The 18,156-nt window shown below is 47.8% G+C and overlaps 1 protein-coding gene and 1 pseudogene across 1 annotated transcript in view; one reads left to right on the top strand and one right to left on the bottom strand.

Annotated features, from left to right (window-relative positions):
- Positions 1–14,802: 14,802 nt before the first annotated feature.
- Positions 14,803–18,156, top strand: part of ZNF445 (zinc finger protein 445) — a 34,337-nt gene continuing 30,983 nt past the window's right edge. Inside the window, exon 1 of the mRNA XM_033402082.2 lies at positions 14,803–14,915. The gene's annotated coding sequence lies outside the window, so the exon portion shown is untranslated. The remainder of the gene's footprint in view (positions 14,916–18,156) is intronic.
- On the bottom strand, positions 16,569–16,925 carry LOC101286475 (transmembrane protein 14C-like; annotated as a pseudogene).

Raw genomic sequence — 18,156 nt, 5'->3', positions numbered from 1 at the left:
ATCTTCTTGCTATAGCCTCACATTGTAAAGAAAGAGAGCAGCTCTCTGTCTCTTCCTCTTCTAATAAGGACATTACTTCCATCATGAATGCCCTACCCACATAAACTAATCTAACCCCAGTTACTTCCCAAAGGCCCAACTCTACCTACCATCACCCTGGGGATTAGGCTTCAATATATGAATTTCAAGGAAACAAACATTTGGTCCATAAATTCTGAGTCCAGCTTCCCCAAATTCATGTCCTTCTCATTTGCAAAATAAGTTAATTCCATCCCAACAGCCCCAAAGTCTTAATTCAGCACTCCTAGTGGAAAGGCTGAAGTCCACAAATTCTCATCTAAATCACATATGGGTGAGATTTGAGCTACGATTCATCCTGAGGCAGAGTTCCTCTCCGGCTGTGAACCTGTGAAACCAGACAGATTATGTGCTTCCCAAATACAGTACTGGGGGCTTCCCTGGTGGCGCAGTGGTTGGGAGTCTGCCTGCCGATGCAGGGGATGCGGGGTTCATGCCCCAGTCCGGGAGGATCCCACATGCCGCGGAGCGGCTGGACCCGTGGGCCATGGCCGCTGGGCCTGCGCGTCCGGAGCCTGTGCTCCGTCACCGGAGAGGCCACAACAGTGAGAGGCCCGCGTACCGCAAAAAAAACAAAAAAAAAACAAACAAAAAAAAACAAAATACAGTGCTGGGACAGTTATAGGATCAACATTGTATGTTGAAAAAACCTGCAGTTCTTCCCTCCTGTGTCACCTGCACTACTCAGAACGTTTCAGTTCTTACACTTGAGGTCACCAGGTGTGTGGGTGGCTTCCCCCACACTAATTCTCTGCAACACCAGCTGGGTGTCCTACTATTTAACTCAATTCTGACACTACGTGGAAATAGATCGCACAGCTTAAGGGCTTAGTCTCATAAGACTCACACACACCTCATCCCCCCACCCCCACCAACTTTAGATACTAGTTCTAAGCCCAAGTTATCACCTGTGTTACTGACCAACCAGCTATAGATGAGAGGTTCCAACAGCCCCCTCTTTGGGTTTAGTTTGCTAGAGTGGCTCACAAAACTCAGGAAAACAGTTTCCTTACATTTACCGGTTTATTATAAAGGAATATGATAAAGGATACATATGAATAGCCAGATGAAGAGATACATAGGGGAAGGGCTGGGAAGGTCTTGAGCGCAAGAGCTTCTGTCCCTGTGGAGTCAGGATGTGTCACCCACTGGGGAGCTCTCTGAACCTGGTTCTATTGGGATGATTATGGAGGCTTCGTCGTGTAGGCATGGTCAATTATTAAGTCCATTCCAAGCCCTTCTCTCTTATCAGGAGAACGGGACTGGGGGAAGGGGGCTGAAAATTCCGAGCTCTGAATCATGGTGTGGTCTTTCTGGTGACCAGCTCTCATCCAGGAGCTCACCCAGAGTTGCTTTATTAGAATAAAAGATGCTCCTATCACTTAGGAAATTACAAAGGTTTCAGGACCCCTGTGTCAAGAACCAGGGTCAAAGACCAAATATTAGAACAAAAGATGCTCCTAGAGCTCTTATAACTTAGAAAATTCCAAGGGTTTCAGGGGCTCTGTGCCAGGAACTGGGGGCAGAGACCACTGTAATCTCACACATTCCAATTCCAAAAAGGAGAAATCAGAAGGAAGAAAGTGTGCTAGGGCCTGAGCAAGTCCAAAACTTAGCAAAGCAAGTTACATGAGATCTTAAGGCTCAAGAATAACTTTTTGGTCGGTCCTCTGCCCTCCAGGACCACTGGGGTGATGGTCCCACCTTCTGGACGCTCTGGGGAGCATCCAGAGCTCAGATGGAGTCAGAGCTCCACGGGAGTCTATCCCAAGGCTCTGGGTGGCTCTGCCCCCATGGCTTCTGTGGAAGCTGTCTGGTCTGTTTGAAACCGAGGTGGTAAACCCTGATCATCTCTGAATCACCTTCAGGGTTATTCTTCCTTTGTCTTGAAGAATAAGCACACTTTTGCAATCTGTCTTCATTTCTCGTTTTAGGACTTCAGATGCAGTCAAATTGGAGGTTAGGGCTTCAACATGTTAATTTAGGGGGGACACAATTTAGTCCATAGCGATACCTCAATTCCCCTGCAATACATCGCCAGTGGTCGGCCTAGATCTGCAGCAAGCCCAGTTATCCCCAGAACTACTTTTCATCCACTGTGTTGACATCCTCATTGCTGGCCTGACCAAGAAACACCTTGACCAGTCCGTACCTAAGGTTGTAGATCTTATGACATGCAGGAAGGGCCGACAACACTGATGAGATGCAGGGACCTGCTCAAAAGTGCAGTTTCTGGGAGCCACCTGGACCAGTAATCAGAGGAGTATTCCTGATAAAGTCAGCCGAAAACTGCTGTCCTTGGCAGCCCCCGGCAACAAGAGCGAGCCTCCATAACTGGTAGGCCTTCTTGGCTGTCAGAGGCAACATGTATCACACCTGGGTATTCTTTTGGTCCCTTATGTCATGGTTACTCACAAGACAGACATCCTTGGATGGGATCCCCACCAGCAGCAGACTCTAGAGGCTGTGCAAGATGCCTTGGCATGGACGCCGTCATTGGGACCAATGGTGCTTGCCAGCCCTCTGGAGCTCCACATCTTGGCGATTTACTTGTGAGGATTGGAGCCTATGGCAACAAGAGACTGCTACTTGGGTACATATGCCCCTTGGGTTTTGGACTGGTGAATACTGAAGATAGCTGCCAGATACACCCCCTTCAAATGGCAACTCCTAGCTGGCCTTTGGCCCTAATGGAAACAGAGCTCCTGACCACCAAAGCCCTGTATGTGACCTTAAGACCTGAGCTGTCCATCCTCAAGTGAGTACTCACTTATGCTGCTAATAAAATAGGACAGGCTCAGCAAAGTGCTATCATTAAATGGAAATATTACATCCAAGATCAAGCCTGAGTGGGATTCCAGGGGGTCAGCCAACTCCATGAAGTAGCTGTCTTTGCAGAAAAGGCTGAACAGGCTGTAGGCTCTCGCCACTCCCTTAGTGAAGTGCAGCCCATGGTTCAAAGATGTTCCAGCTGATGGTATAGTTGGTGTTTGCACTTTTTTTTAATGAGTTGGTCAGTCAGATGCAGCCAGAAGAGGAGACAGAGGAGAGGCACAGGAGAAAAAAAGACCCAAACTTTATTATACTCACTGATCCTAGAGACAGGAGGCATGGCACTCCATGCTGGACCACATGGGTAAGCCACCAAGGTGGTGAAGAGTCAGGGGTCAGGAGTGAGGGGAAGGTTTAGGTCATGGTCTTTACAGGGATTTTCAAGGGAAAGGCAAGGCAGTGTTTGATGGGTTTGGGGCTGAAGGGGTGGTTCCTAGTTGCCTAGCACCTGGCCCTGGGATGATAAAGGCAGAGGAATATTGTCTCCTGGGGTATATGGGCCAGTAGAGGTGGTGAGGCTCTGGACTGGTTAGTTTGCATATCAAAGACATGCCTCTGGCTGGGACATTTGCTATCTCTAAGAATTGGCTAGCCCTAGGAAGGCCAGTCTCCCCAGCCAGAATGTTCTTTTGGGGGAGATGTCAAACATCATAGCATACAGAAAATTAAAAAAATATTTAAGTACAATAAGTCCTCTGAAGTTTTGGCATCATGTTAACGAAAGTTTGGGGTGATGATAATGGAGATGTTTGGAGAGTAGGGCAAAGTTGCCCTAAACAGCATAGAAAAGATTTTATTACGAGAGTAAAATAGAGGAACATTCTGTTCTAGAATGTAGAATTATAAGGAATCTCTGCAGGCCAGCCCATAAATAAGTTTCCCATTTTTTATGGCATTAGCCAAGAAAAACAGATTTGAAATTTTGGGAGTCTAAGAGCCTCAAGGTTAAGAAAAACAACCAATCACAAACAAGTCACTGGGTTTTCCCAAATAAATGCAACCACTTCAGCTATAGCCAATCAAGCAATTTCCTTGCTTTTCTTCCTTGTCCTCTCTATAAAAACCTTGCATCTAGCTCCTGTTGGTGGAGTGGTCCTAACTACTTCCAGGTTGGTGCTGATTTGAATTGATGTTTGCTCAAATAAACTCTTAAAAATTTTAATGCCTCAATTTATCTTTTAACAGTACCAACTGTTGGTGATGTTAAAGGGACATAGAAATTGTCATGACTCCTAGTGGAAGTCCCTTTCTATCAATGCTTACCTTTGCCTTCCTCTGATCCTAGAACTGGAATAATGCCTTTTGCTGATACAGATGGTTAATGGTCCCTGAGGAATAATGGTCATGAGTCCCCCAGGGGGAGGAGAAACCTCCGGTTCCGGTTGATATGAATGTGCTTCTTCATTAGTGGTCAGATTCTATCTTTGGCTTTGACTCAATGTTTTACCAAGGCTTTTGATCCAGAATCATACTCCTGACCCTTCCTTGAATAGAAACCAATTATCTCAGTTTCAGAAGGAGGCTGCAAAGAGAAAAAAAACACGGACTTCTTAGAACCACCTAGGCCCAAGATGGTGGAAGATTTGACTTCCAGTAGATATTGAGCCTCATTATACACTCGTTGTAATACATTAGGATGCTAAAAGACACACCCGCCAGCACCGTGACAGTTGACAATTGCCATGACAACAACGGGAAAAACCCATTCAAGGACTGAAAAGGCGTGTTGCATCAGTTCCGCATCCAAACCACACCCCTGTTCTTAGATAAGTCGTAAATATTCCTCCCACTCTTTCCAATTCCCTACCTTTAACCTCCACCCTCCTATGTATTTGGCGTTTCTGCCCGAACTGGGTTGAGAAGTTGATTTGTGAACTAGGTTTCGGGTTCTCCATTCTTTGGCCATTGAATAAAGCTTGTGCTGTTCCGGTCTCAGCATCGGTTTCATAATTGGCTGTGTGAATCTAATCGGGAAAAGAACCTCCCTGGCTGAGACAAAAGGTCGCGGGTCCAGTCAACCAATTTGGTAATACTTTGAATCCCCCTGTACCTCTTTCAGCGGCACTGAGTACAGCTGCTAATGCCTCTGGATGGTCATCTGCCTGATCCTTCCTGTATGCAAATTACCTGCATCATTTCTTTGGTCTCAAACTTCCTTCTCAGTTCAGAGGTTATTGTGGAGCTTAACAGTAGAACAGCCATCTTAGGCTGGGGAGGTCATTTCAAGATAAGAGAATTGTACCCTCCCCCAGTGGAAAATTACCAGCAGTCACAAGAAGTTGGCGGTCCTGGAAGAGTGAGTAACGACACACCCAGCCCTAACCACCACATGGGTGGAACATTAATCCGAGGGTGACCAGAAGGAACCATAAAAAAAGTCCAGTTTCTCTCCCCCAGGGGCAAACCTCCTCTTGGTCTCACCCGCTGCTCCCTTGCAGTGTACTCAGTAAATCTCGCTTTTTTTTTTTTTTTTTTTACCCTTGCTTCTGACTCGGTAAATTCTTTTACAGCTGGAGTTGCTGGCCCCATCACTTCACCCTGCGGTGGTTATCATTACATACCCCTGCCATCCAACACTTGGAATACAGCAATAAGCAAAAACAGATTCCATAGTCTTTCTTCCCCATGTCTATGGCCTGACACAAAGATAGATCCCTTACCCATTACCAATAGAGTTTCAACTCCCCATGAGAGCCTTCCTGATGCTGTCTCTACCCCTGCATCTAGAGGCATACCATAATCTTTTTGGAGGAAGATAGGGGAGGACTTAGGGGGTAAGGGATGGGGGAAGTATGTGTGTGAATTCCTGGTAAGGGAAAAGGGGCTGAATTCCATTTTAAATCCTTTTTAGTACTACTTAAAGTATCAGTATTTCTTTGATACAAGTTAGAAAGTAGTTAAAAAATTCACTTACAAACATCACTTTGTAAAAGAGAACACATTGTTTGATTTCCTGTTTTTTCCCCACAAAGAGGGGCTCAGGGTTTGTGACCAGAAAGAGTGAAAATCCCACCAGGACAATTTTCTTTCTGTCACCTGGCTACAGCTGATTCTCAGTTGTACATTCTGATCTTTCTTCGGCCACAGTCCAGACCCCCATCCTCACTCACCATACCCAAACTTATCTCTTCACATTTCAAAATAGGAGGTAAAGGAAATTCCCTGGCAGTCCAGTGGTTAGGACTCCAAGCTTCCACTGTTGCGAGCCTGGGTTCCATCCCTGGTCAGGGAATTAAGAACCCCACAAGTCTCATGGTGCAGCCAAAAATAAAAAAATAAACAAAATAGAAGGTAAAAATTAAGGGGGAACCTTTCCCCCTTCTTTTTCAAAGTCAGAAAGCTGATGCATTTTAAATTTGAAAACACTCAAATGAACAAAACCCTTCAGTCTGTGGCTTTTGCCCACTGCAGGGAATCAGGGTGAAAGGAAGGATCCTGCACTCCCGGGTTGTCAACTTTGGCTACATGTTGGGATCACCTGGGGAGTTAAAGAAGTAGGAACGCTTGGGCCCCACCCACAAAGCTTTGCGCTTAGCTGATTGTAAGGTCGGATCTTAACCGGCACCGCGAAACAGAGGAAAGCTTCAAGTGAGCTTTATTAGGGAGCGCTCCCGGGCGAGGTTCACTGGTCTGAGAGAAAGGGGCCAGAGAAGTCGCACCCGGGCGAGGGTTGGGCAAGATTTTATAGGGGAAGAAGGGAAAGGGGTGTGGTGAATCTGGGAGGGTGCAGGGTGTTCCTTATTTGGTGGTCTTTTCGGGTATCCTGGGGGACCGTTAGTCCCGCCCCTCGAAAGGCGGGAAGGCTGGGCCGGGTGCAAAGTCCCCAGGTTAGTTCCTGGAACTGGGTGGTCCGGAATGTGTCCAGGTCAGTTTCTGGAACTGGGGGGTCCGGAGAATTTCGGTCTGATGCAACCTGTGAATCTGATTGTGTTCCCCTGCCTCAGGCCAGTTGGCCTTACATCCCGACATCTTTGGTGTAATGGAGCAGCGTTCTGATCTCTGACTACTTCATGCTGAATGGGGGCGTCGAAAGTGGAGTCGGGCGACCAGAGGTCCGAGGCTTAGGGGAGACCAGTGGGGGGTTCTGTAGGAAGCAAGGTGTAAGGACCGAGGTGCATTTGGTTTGTGGCCACCCGAAAGACTTCCTCCATGCGCCTGCGAAGGAACCTAAGAAAACAGGGAGCAAGCATGCTACGAAGAGGGTGCGGTCCGGGTTTGAAAGAGGGGTGTCAAAGAGTCCCTCTCTCGGCAGGCTGAGGGCCTCTACGACTTGGGGGTAGGAGTGGGAAGGGGAGGTCCCGGTATCGGAGATAGGCAAGAGGGAGTCCGGGTTTAGGCGGTGGGGAGAGGTCGAGGGAGATAGCAGGGTTTTCAATGAACAGCAGGTGGAACTCCTGGATGCGGGAGGGGCCCAGGAGGGAGAGAGACTTGTGGCCTAGGAGGTCGACCAGCCGGTGGGAGGAAAACACGGTTAGTGGGTGGGCCAGAGTCAGTTTGAGTGTTTGGTCAGTTCGGCTGCGCTGCTAGGGCCCGAAGGCATGGTTGCCATCCCCGAATGGTTGAGTCTAGCTGTTTGGAGAGGTAGGCCACGGGGCGGTAGGAAGGCCCTACAGGCTGGGCAAGGAGTCCAGTGGCTATTCCGGCCCGTTCATCCACAAAAAGGTGAAAAGATTGGTTTGGGTTGGGCAGAGAAAGGGGAGGAGAAGGTATCAGAGCGTTATGGAGGGTGAGAAAGGCCTGTCAAACGGCGGAAGGAGAGGCGAGGGGTACTTGAGGGGTTTCTTTAGCGGCTAGATATAAGGGTTTAGCGAGGAGAGCAAAGTTAGGGATCCAGACTACTGGGTGGAGAGGAATTATGGCCTCATTGATTAGTCGGAGGTCCTGGACCAGGCGATAATCCCCAGAGGCCTTGCGGACAGGCAGGATGGGAGTGTTGCAGGGAGAGTCCGTGGGGATGAGGAGTCCCTGGTTTAGGAGTCTGGTGATAATAGGTTGTAGGCCCCTAAGGTGAGTCTCAGAGATGGGAAATTGGGGCCTTGATGGAAATTTGGAGGGGTCCTTTAGGCGGATGAGGACGGGGGAATGGTGTGTTGCTATTATGGGCTTAGAAGTATCCCAGACTTGGGGATTGATTGGGTTCGGTGTGATTGGAAGAGGGGGATAGGAGGGGGAGGGTTCTAGAGACAGGCCGAGAAGAGGAAGCAGGAGTTGGGAGGAGGGGACCTTAGGGTCAAGTCTAACCAGCTGGAGGGAGGCCCCTAAGTGGAAAGAGACATCTTGGCCTAGCAAGGGAACTGGGCAGGATGGTATGACTAAGAAAGAATGAGTAAAAGGGAGTCCTTCGATATGACATGGGAGTGGACCGGTCTGGAGTGGGAAGGATGGTTTGCCATCAATACCCATGACCGAGATCTGGGAAGGAGAAACTGGCCCAGAATAAGTAGGCAGGACCGAATAGGTAGCCCCCGTGTCCACCAGAAATGAGATGGACTTACCCGCTACCTGTAGCGTTACCCTGGGCTCGGCGAGGGTGATGGGGGGTCTTCGAGTCCGGGCGCCGTCAGTCGTCAGCCAATCCCAGCAGTTCGAGTGGTAATGCCGTTGGGTCGGCCTGCCCCCCGCGTGGAGACGCTGAGGGAGGGCCAGTCGTAGGGCAGTCACTCTTCCAGTGGCCCGTTAGCCCGCAGCTGGGACAGGGCTTAGAAGGAGGTCGGGGATTGGGACACTGGCGAGCCCAGTGGCCTTCTTTTCCGCATTTGAAGCAGGCCCCCGGCAGGGGTTGCCTTTTGCGGACCCCGGGGATGCTGTGATCCATGGGACATGGCCGGCCTTAGGGCGGCTACAAGAGCTTGGGTTTGGAAGGCCACCTTCTGGTGCATCCGAGCCTGTCGGCTGGATTCTGCCAAATCCTCACGACCATTATAGACTTTAAAGGCCATTTTTACCAGATCTCGAATAGGGGTTTTGAGGGCCGTCTTCTGCCCGTCTTAATTTCTTTCGGATGTCCGGGGCTGATTGGGTGATAAAATGGGTGGCTAGGACCGCTGCCCCTGCCGGGGTGTCAGGATCCAGCCGGGTGTAGAGAGTTAAGGCCTCTGTAAGGCGATTGAGAAAGATAGCTGGATTTTCGTTAGGTTCTTGGGTTATCTCTTTTAGTTTTTCAAAATTGACCACCTTATGAGCGGCAGCCTGCATGCCAGCCAGGAGGCATTGGATCACGAGGTCGCGTTTACGACGGCCATCTTGGCCATCCTGATAAGTCCAGCCTGGATCGGTGCCAGGTACAGCAGTGGCTCCGACAGGCATGGAGTTGTTGGTAAGGTGAACCTGATCTGCATGGTTTCGGGCAGCAGTCTGAATTCTTTCCCTCTCGTCAGGGGTCAGAGTAGAAGATAGGATCACAAAGATATCGTGCCAGGTTAGATCGTAGGCTTGAGAGAGAGAGCGAAATTTTTTGATGTAGTGGGAGGAGTCGGCAGAGAAGGAGCCTAATCGTTTTTCAATTTGAGAGAGATCCTGGAGAGAGAAAGGGACATGGACTCTGACCAGTCCTTCCGCTCCTGCTACCTCCCTCAGAGGGCAGAGGAGATTTGAATCTTGGGAGTCGTGAGAGCGTGTATGTGCACTAATTGGCGAAGCAAGGGGCGTGGGAGGAGAAACCGTTGAGGGAGGCGGGGGAGCGGTTGGAGGGGCCGGAGCGGGTTCGGGAGGAGGAGGGACCGCTTCAGGGTAGGGTGGAGGTTGGAGAGGAGTTCTGAAGGGGGGAGTGGTAAGAGATTCGGGAGGATCGGTTAATGGGGAGGAATCCAAGGGGATTGAGGTTTTGGATGGAGGAGATGTTTGTTTGGCAAGGAGGATTTGAGAGGTAGAACAATTGACGCAAAGGGAGGGGCGGGAGGGCAAATACCAAAAAACCTGGACATAGGGGACCTCAGACCATTTGCCCGTCCTGCGGCAGTAATTATCTAGATCACGGAGGATGTTAAAATCGAAAGTCCCTTCAGGAAAATAGCGAGGGCTGTAAAATTGGCTAGGAGACACCCCAGGGGCGTCTTAGGATCTGGTTTCGATTGTGAGGTTCCCATGGCCCCCAGTCTGTCCCTGGGTGAATGGAGAGGGAGAGAGGCGTCCCTGGTCTCAGTCTCCAATTCACGGCAGGTCGGAGGGCGGTCAGGCGATTGGGACGTGTCCACAGTTGCCCGAGGCCCGGAGAGAGGACGGAGGAGTCCCTGACGCGGCCGCGATTAAGGACAGGGAGTCCGGTGGGCAGGGACTCTGGGGGTCGGAGGGAACAAGGGAGGGGAACTTACCCCGTTTTCTGCCGGATCGGGTGGATGAGTAGAGGTTTCCTGGTTGTCTCCTGTGGGAGGGGAGGAGCGGCCCGCGCGGTAACCCGCGGGGCTTGGTACCCCTCCCGGGTTTCGGCACCAAATGTAAGGTCGGATCTTAACAAACGGCACCGCGAAACAGAGGAAAGCTTCAAGTGAGCTTTATTAGGGAGCGCTCCCGGGCGAGGTTCACTGGTCCGAGAGAAAGGGGCCAGAGAAGTCGCGCCCGGGCGAGGGTTGGGCAAGATTTTATAGGGGAAGAAGGGAAAGGGGTGTGGTGAATCTGGGAGGGCGCAGGGTGTTCCTTATTTGGTGGTCTTTTCGGGTATCCTGGGGGACGGTTAGTCCCGTCCCTCGAAAGGCGGGAAGGCTGGGCCGGGTGCAAAGTCCCCAGGTCAGTTTCTGGAACTGGGTGGTCCGGAGAATTTCGGTCTGATGCAACCTGTGAATCTGATAGTGTTCCCCTGCCTCGGGCCAGTTGGCCTTACACTGATGTGCAATATAAACGCTTTAAGAGCTCCCCAGGGGATTATACTGTGCAGCAGAATTAAGAGCCAGTGATTTACATTCACAATTCTTTGCTACTCAAAGCCTGGTACAGGAACACAACACGCTCACACCTGTGAGTTTGTCAGACATAGTCTTTGCCCCCTCCCTCGCCTCCCAAATTAGAATCTGCGGTTTAACCAGCTAAGCCTGTTTAACCTCAAGTGATTTGCATTCCTATGCACATTAAAGTTGGAGAAGCTCTGCCCAGGGCTCCTGCCAAGCAAACTGGCCCAATGTGGAAGGAGGTAAAGCACTCAGGAAACAGAGCTCCAAGAATAGGCCCCCAACCAGAGGACGGAAGAGATCTCCTTGTTACAGGCTCTGTGTTGTGGCTCTCAGGGAAATCAGGTAGTGGCCGAAGTGGGCTGAGCCTCAGGGCGCTGGGCAGGACTTCAAAACAGAGCTGCTCTCTGAGCAGAGCAGACAGAGCAAAGAGACTGCTTCTGCAGCGGTGCAAACGCTGGAGGGGCCGATCTGCTGGATCTGTTTGACCACACCAGTCTGGGTGCTGTCCATGTTAGCTGCTGTCCCGTGACATAAGCACACCCCAAACACAGAACCTGCTCGAGCTCCTCTGTGATGGGAACATTGTGTTCTCAAACAGACAAAACAAGCAACTCTTTACTTTGAGTGGTTATGAATTTTCATTTCCTACCCCACCACCCCCTTCAGCCCCACCCCTACGGAGACAAGTTATCTGGAACATTATTTGTCGAACAATAATTAGTACCAAGGCTGCAAAGAACTGTTGACTTATAGAAAGACACAAAGTTAGTGTTTGAGTTAGTTTGAGTTTTATCTGGGGTCTTGCTGAGGACTAAAGCCTAGGAGAGAGCCACTCAGGTCTGATGAACTGCTCTGAAGAGGTAGGGGAGAAGCCAGGTTATATATGGCTAGGAAATAAGTGTAGTCAAGCATACATCTTGGTACAGAATTTCAAATGCGTGCATCAAAAGAAAAAGATACTGCAAATCATAAAGAACAGACATCTCAAGTTAATAGTTTTAGTGCTTTTCTATGTATGGGAAGTTTCAGAAATCCAGGACCATTAAAATTTTCCCTGAGATATACATCTAACTATCTGTGGGCCTGCCTGTTCACGTGTATCCAAAGCACAAGGTGCCTCATCCTGTTTTTTTCTTTAAATTCCTTTTGGAGTGCAACTGTCAGGTCAGCAACTGCAGTGGGTTATGACTTAACCCTTGCAGAATCGGGTGGTGAGCAGCACTCTTTGGCTTAGCGATCCTGATTTTTCTGTGTCCATAGAACAAAGAGCTTTATTTGGGGTCTTGGGAATTGCAAATTGGGAGACACAGATTTGGGTAAAACCGAAAGAGTGTTCTGAAGAAGAGAAAGAATCAGAGACTTATAAAGGCAAAAGCCACAAGATTGTTAAAGTTGTTTTGCAAGGATTATGATTGGCTCTAATGCAAAAAGGAAATATTTGCCCTTAAGGGATAGGCTGTCATGGTTTATTTAGGGTAAGGGTCTGTTAAGTATCTTAAGTTTCTGGAACATTGTGTAGATGTTCTGGGTGCCTGCCTTTATAAGTCAATAAGTGGTCAAAAGTTCAGATTCCATCCTGGCTGAGATGTGTATAAGTCCCACTTCCTCAATTACCTCCTGGCTCCATCTGAGTGAGCTCTCTTAGCAATACTGACTCCATTTTTATTTTCCTTTCACATAGTTCAAAAGGAAATTCATGGACACATTAGGCATAGACGAGCAGTCCCCATTTTCCTTTTTGGGTATTTTGGATATTTTCCAGTGGCACCTTCCCCCGCCCCCCTATATTAACTCTTGGTTCTTCTCAACCCTGCCTTAAGACTTGGAAAGATGACCTTCTTGGACTGCCCTCCAGCTTCCAGTTGGGTTGGACCAGTGGCAGGCTCTGGCAGAAGGCCAGAGGGAGAGTCAGGTTCAGGTACTTATTCCCCCAGCTCACTTTGTATTGGACCATGGGTTGAGTATGTCCCTAAACTGAAGGCCACAACTTCTGTCAGGTAGCCTGCTCCTACAGGTGGTCATAGCTTCCTATTAAAAAATGAAATTCAACTGAGCAAATTTTAAAGATCTTGTTGGCCATATTCAGCAATTCATGAATCAGGTAACATCCAACCTAGCAGATAGAAAGGAGCTCTGAGGAGCTTTGCAAAATGAAAGACTTTTATAGGCAGAAGGGAGCAGGAACAACGAAGTTATACAAGGCAAAAAAGCGGGTTGGTTATAAGGTTACTTTCCTTTACAAGGGAATGGCAGGGGTCTATCAGGCAGATTACCTAACTAGTGCTGATCAGGGAATTCCTGATGGACTGGGGCTGGTTTAAAATTCCACTGGAGGAGCCAAAACTTTTTTAAAAATTTTATTTATTTATTTTGTCTGCAGCAGGTGTTAGTTGCAGTATGCGGGTTCTTCATTGCAGCATGTGGGCTCTTCGTTGCAGCATGCATGTGGGATTTAGTTTCCCGATCAGGGATCGAACCTGGGCCCCCTGCATTGGGAGCATGGAGTCTTACCCACTGCAGCACCAGGAAATTCCCCCAAAACTTTTAGTTAAGTTATATTTTGGTGGCTTGGCCCTTAGCATGAGCTACTCCATTTTGGGCCTGTTGCTTTGTTTTTACTATTTCAAATATTGTTAGCCTTGGCGTTTTGTACCACCTCATGGCCCGTTTCCTTAACAGTTACAATTTTACATGTCACCCCTTGAACTCTCCTCAGTTATTCAGTTTTCATGTGCCGTTGGTTTCTCTTCCATCGCATCAATAGCTCTCTGGTGCCAGGATCCATTCTCTCTTTCCATCCTTGGTGGCTGGGGCATTGACAAAGAACCTGGGGTGGTTCAGACGACTGGAACAGAGCCTCAGCACACAGATGAGCATCCCTCCTACTGAAATATCAGTTGGCAACATGCTGAGGCCTGGCACTAGGATGCATGTACCACAGGGCAACCAGGACAGCTACCTGGCCCCTTGACACAGCAGCTTGCACGTGTCCTCCAATGGCAGCAGGTGGTCTTTACGGCATTGGCTCCACACCCTCCAGGTTCTCTGATGCTGTCAATAGAAGACATTTGCTCCTACAGGGACTGGGCAGTCTCCTGATGTGACTTCAGCCCTTCTTCAAGCAGCCTCTCTACCCACAAACTTACCCCTCTAGAATTCTACATACTGGCAGATAGCACCATTGTTCACCCACTAGGTGAACCCTGTTAGAACTCACCTATAGGAGTTTTAAAGATAAGACAACAGGCCCAAAATGGAGTAGCTCATGCTAAGCCCCATGTGACCAAAATCAAACTTAATTTAAAGTTTTGGCCCTCCCAGAAATGGAATTTTAAACCAGTCCCATTCCCTCAGGAATTTCCTGATCAGCACTAGATAGGTAATCTGCCTGATAGACCCCTGCCATTCCCTTGTAAAGGAGAGTAACCTTGCAATGACCAATATCCTTTTTGTCTAGTATAACTTCCTTTTTCCTGCTCCCTTTTGCCTATGAAATCTCTTGCATTGCATAGCTCTTTGGAGCTCATGTCTATCTCCTAAATTGTGTGCTGTCTGATTCATGAGTTGCTGAATTAAGGCCAATAAGATCTTTATTTTTTTAATTTTTAAAATTTTTTTTGGCTGTGTTGGGTATTCGTTGCTATGCTCGAGCTTTCTCTAGTTGCGGCGAGTGGGAGCTACTCTTCGTTGCGGTGCACGGGTGTCTCATTGTGGTGGCTTCTCTTGTTGCAGAGCACGGGCTCTAGGTGCTCTGCAACAAGAGAAGGCTTTGGTAGTTGTGGTGCACATGCTCAGTAGTTGTGGCTCGCAGGCTCTAGAGGGCAGGCTCAGTAATTGTGGTGCACGGGTTCAGTTGCTCCACAGCATGTGGGATCTTCCCAGACTAGAGATCGAACCCGTGTCCCCTGCACTGGCAGGCAGATTCTTAACCACTGCGCCACCAGGGAAGTCCCAAGGCCAATAAAATTAATTTACTTCATTGAATTCCGTTCTTTAACAGTTTTGGTGATGACAGTGGGATCCAAGGGAGTCTACTAACATCCTCAAGGACAATGGGAAACATAGGCATTGGCACCTGCTGAACCCTTTTGTTCTCTTTCTCGCTGCTTCTGAAGGCCATGGGTAAGTTTCTCTTGGATCTAAGCTCTGCTCCCTTTGCATCTGAGCTTGCTGCTCTCATTGGTTTTCCAGTCCAGGGTTAACAGGGCAGTCTGGACTGACAGGAGGCTTTAACAGAGCACAAGTCCCTAGCTCCTGGTCAGTCCACAATACCATTTCTTTGGTTACTGCTGACATCCACAGGTCTATTTCCTGCTCAGTTATTATTGGTTTCTGCTGATATACACATAAGGTAAAAGAATGATCGATCTATTGTTAAAGGGAATCTTGGAAGGCAAATTTGCAAAAGATGCATTCAGGTTGAACACCTAAAAGCTGTTTGAGCTCACCATCTAATCTAAGACCCCCATTCTAGGATAAATTGGTTAGGGAATGGGTTAGATCAGTACTAGGTCACCTGCCAACCTCAAGAAAATTTTTGTGCAATGAGATGCCCTGTAAAACATAAAACATCACATAATCTCCAACCCAGTGGCACATTCCTGTTAGGGATGAATTTGGTTCCAAGAGACCAAAGGCTTCACTGAAGAAATAGGGTCCTCAAGTTCCAAAGAACTGAGTGTTCTATCTTCTGGCATACCTGCTTATTTTATGTCTAAGAACTATGGTCCTGGAAGCTATAGATACATACAAAAATGTCAGAATCTTACTAAAGACAACCTAGATTTGCAATGACCATTATGGGGAACATTCCAGTTAGACAAGGCCATTCATTCAAAAAGTACAATTGTAATCGAGTGTTCCCAAATCAAACCAACAGAATGGGATACCTGTTATTTTAACTGATATGCAGAAGCCTCCAAAAGGCTTCAAGATTCCAAAATAGCTTCATTGAAAGATTCATTGCAAAAGGCTAATGAGGGGACTTCCCTGGCGGTCCAGTGGTTAAGACTCTAAGCTGCCAATGCAGAGGACATGGGTTTGATCCCTGGTCGGGGAACTAAGATCCCACATACCGCAGGGCCAAAAATTTTTTTTAATAAAAGCACTAATGAAAAGTTAAAGACACAAGAGTTACCCCAAACCAAAGGCTGTAAGACTGACGTGACTCTTACCACTCCCATCTATCTTCCTTTACTTGAGTACTCCCAGTCTACTAATCCTCTATCTGAATCGCCTTTCCACTCTGAAGAGACTATTAGTTACCTTTTATTTTATTTTTATTTTGTGTTTATAGTAAACTTTATTTTCATTGATTTCATTTAACATAATTTCAAAGTAGGTCTGTGCTTTAAGATAAGCAAAAGAACAGATATCCTAAATCTCATTAAGAGATCTTTTTCACACTGTTCCTCTGAGCAGGACACGGGGTTTCAGGGGCCCCAGTGGTGATACCTAACATTTTATCCCTGGAGATATTACCTGTAGATACAGAAAGAACAGATAACACCAACACACAAGAATCAAACTGTATGAGGGTACTACAGGAAGAAGCTCTTATGTTATACTTTATCCACCTCTTTAGGGTTGTAATGATAATGACTGACTTTTTTCTCTGCAAAGTTCAGTGTTGTTTTTTGTTGTTGTTGTTTGTTTTTGTTCAGTGTTGTTTTAAATAAAACGTCAGAATATGTGAAAATGCTGTACTCATTTATCTTAATACACTAAAAATAGTGGAAGTTTAAAAATTCTTCATGAGTCCAATCTGGGCCATGACTACCACTGATGGGGTTTACCCAGCACACTAATTCCAAGTTTGGCGACCATCAGCAAACTGGCTCCCGCAATTAAGCCTGCAGGCATAAATTTTCCAGTGTGGTAGAATCTCATTCCCATAATGCCAGCCAAGGTTCCAGATGTAACGAAGAAAACCTAAATGTTCCTTGGATCCTGAGACCCCCGATAGGCACCCGGGCCCGCTAAACCACCGAAGAGGAGCCCGGCAGCCAGAGACGGGACACTGCCTGCTTTTGCATAACCAGTGATCCCACTTATCCCACCCGAAGCAACCAGTGCTGCGTAGCCAAAACCAATACAATATAAAGGCACTAGTGGGCTGGAGTCCTTCTGCATTGTTCTCTTTCACTCTGTCCAGACAGATTACACCAGGCCTGCACCTCCTTCCCGAAGGTCTGCACTGGCCGACAAGGGCGCACATGCCTTGGGGTGGAGAGTCGCCAAAGTTAACTTTTAACATCTTTTTAAAATTAATTAATTAATTTTTTGGCTGCGCTGGGTCTTCGTTGCTGCACACGGGCTTTCTCTTGTTCCGCTGAGCGGGGGCTACTCTTTGTTGCGGTGCGCGGGCTTCTTATTGCGGTGGCTTCTCTTGTCGCGGAAGACAGGCTTTAGTGCGCGGGCTTCAGTAGTTGTGGCATTCAGACTCAGTAGTTGTGGCTCTCGGGGGTCTAGAGCTCAGGCTCAATAGTTACAGCGCACGGGCTTAGTTACTCCGCGGCATGTGGGATCTTCCCGGACCAGGGCTCGAACCCATGTCCCCTGCATTGGCAGGTGGATTCTTAACCCCTGCGCCACCAGGGAAGCCTTTAACTTTTAATGATCTCCTTTGGGTATCTTTCAGTCCTTTGTCACAGACTAAGGGCCACAGTTAAATAATTTTTCCTAAACACAGGGAGCATCCCCAAAAGTATTTTGAAGAATTGAGTCCTAATCTGGGCTGTCAGATCTTCACCAGCTTGTGCACATGTAGGAAAGCCCCAGAATGGATGCAGGAGGCAGAATGGTGTAACTCTGAGAATGATACTCAAGATCCTGGATCTCCAACATGGTCCCCTTGTGGACCAGAAAAAGCTCGCAAAATAGCAGTGGATCTTTTAAAAGCTCTTCTCAAGGTTTTCCCTGCCTGAAGTGGTTGCTCTATTATTCACACCTGCAAACAAAAGAAAGATGAATTTAGGGCAGACTTTAAAGCCCATCTGGAAGCTCTCTTCCTATGGCATTCTGATTTCCATACAATAGATGATGCTGCCCAACCTGCTCTAACTGCCTTATTGGTAAATGTATTTTCTCCCCTGAGGTAAGTGGATTGATTAAAAGGCAGAAAATAGATGGGAAGTCACAGGTCTGACCAAATTTTGAGTTGTTTGTATATTTTGGAAATTAAGCCCTATTGGTCGCATCGTTTGCAAATACTTTCTCACAGTCCTTAGGTTGTGTTTTCCTTTTGCTTATGGTTTCCTTTGCTGTGCAAAAGCCTATAAGTTTAATTAGGTCCCATTTGTTAGCTGAGCACTTTGAAAGGATAACTCTCTCTCTTTTTTTTTTTTTTTTTTTTTTTGGCCGC

Source organism: Orcinus orca, chromosome 10, assembly GCF_937001465.1.
Source record: "Orcinus orca chromosome 10, mOrcOrc1.1, whole genome shotgun sequence".
Lineage (NCBI taxonomy): Eukaryota > Metazoa > Chordata > Mammalia > Artiodactyla > Delphinidae > Orcinus > Orcinus orca.
This window is presented reverse-complemented; position numbering and strand designations above follow the sequence as displayed.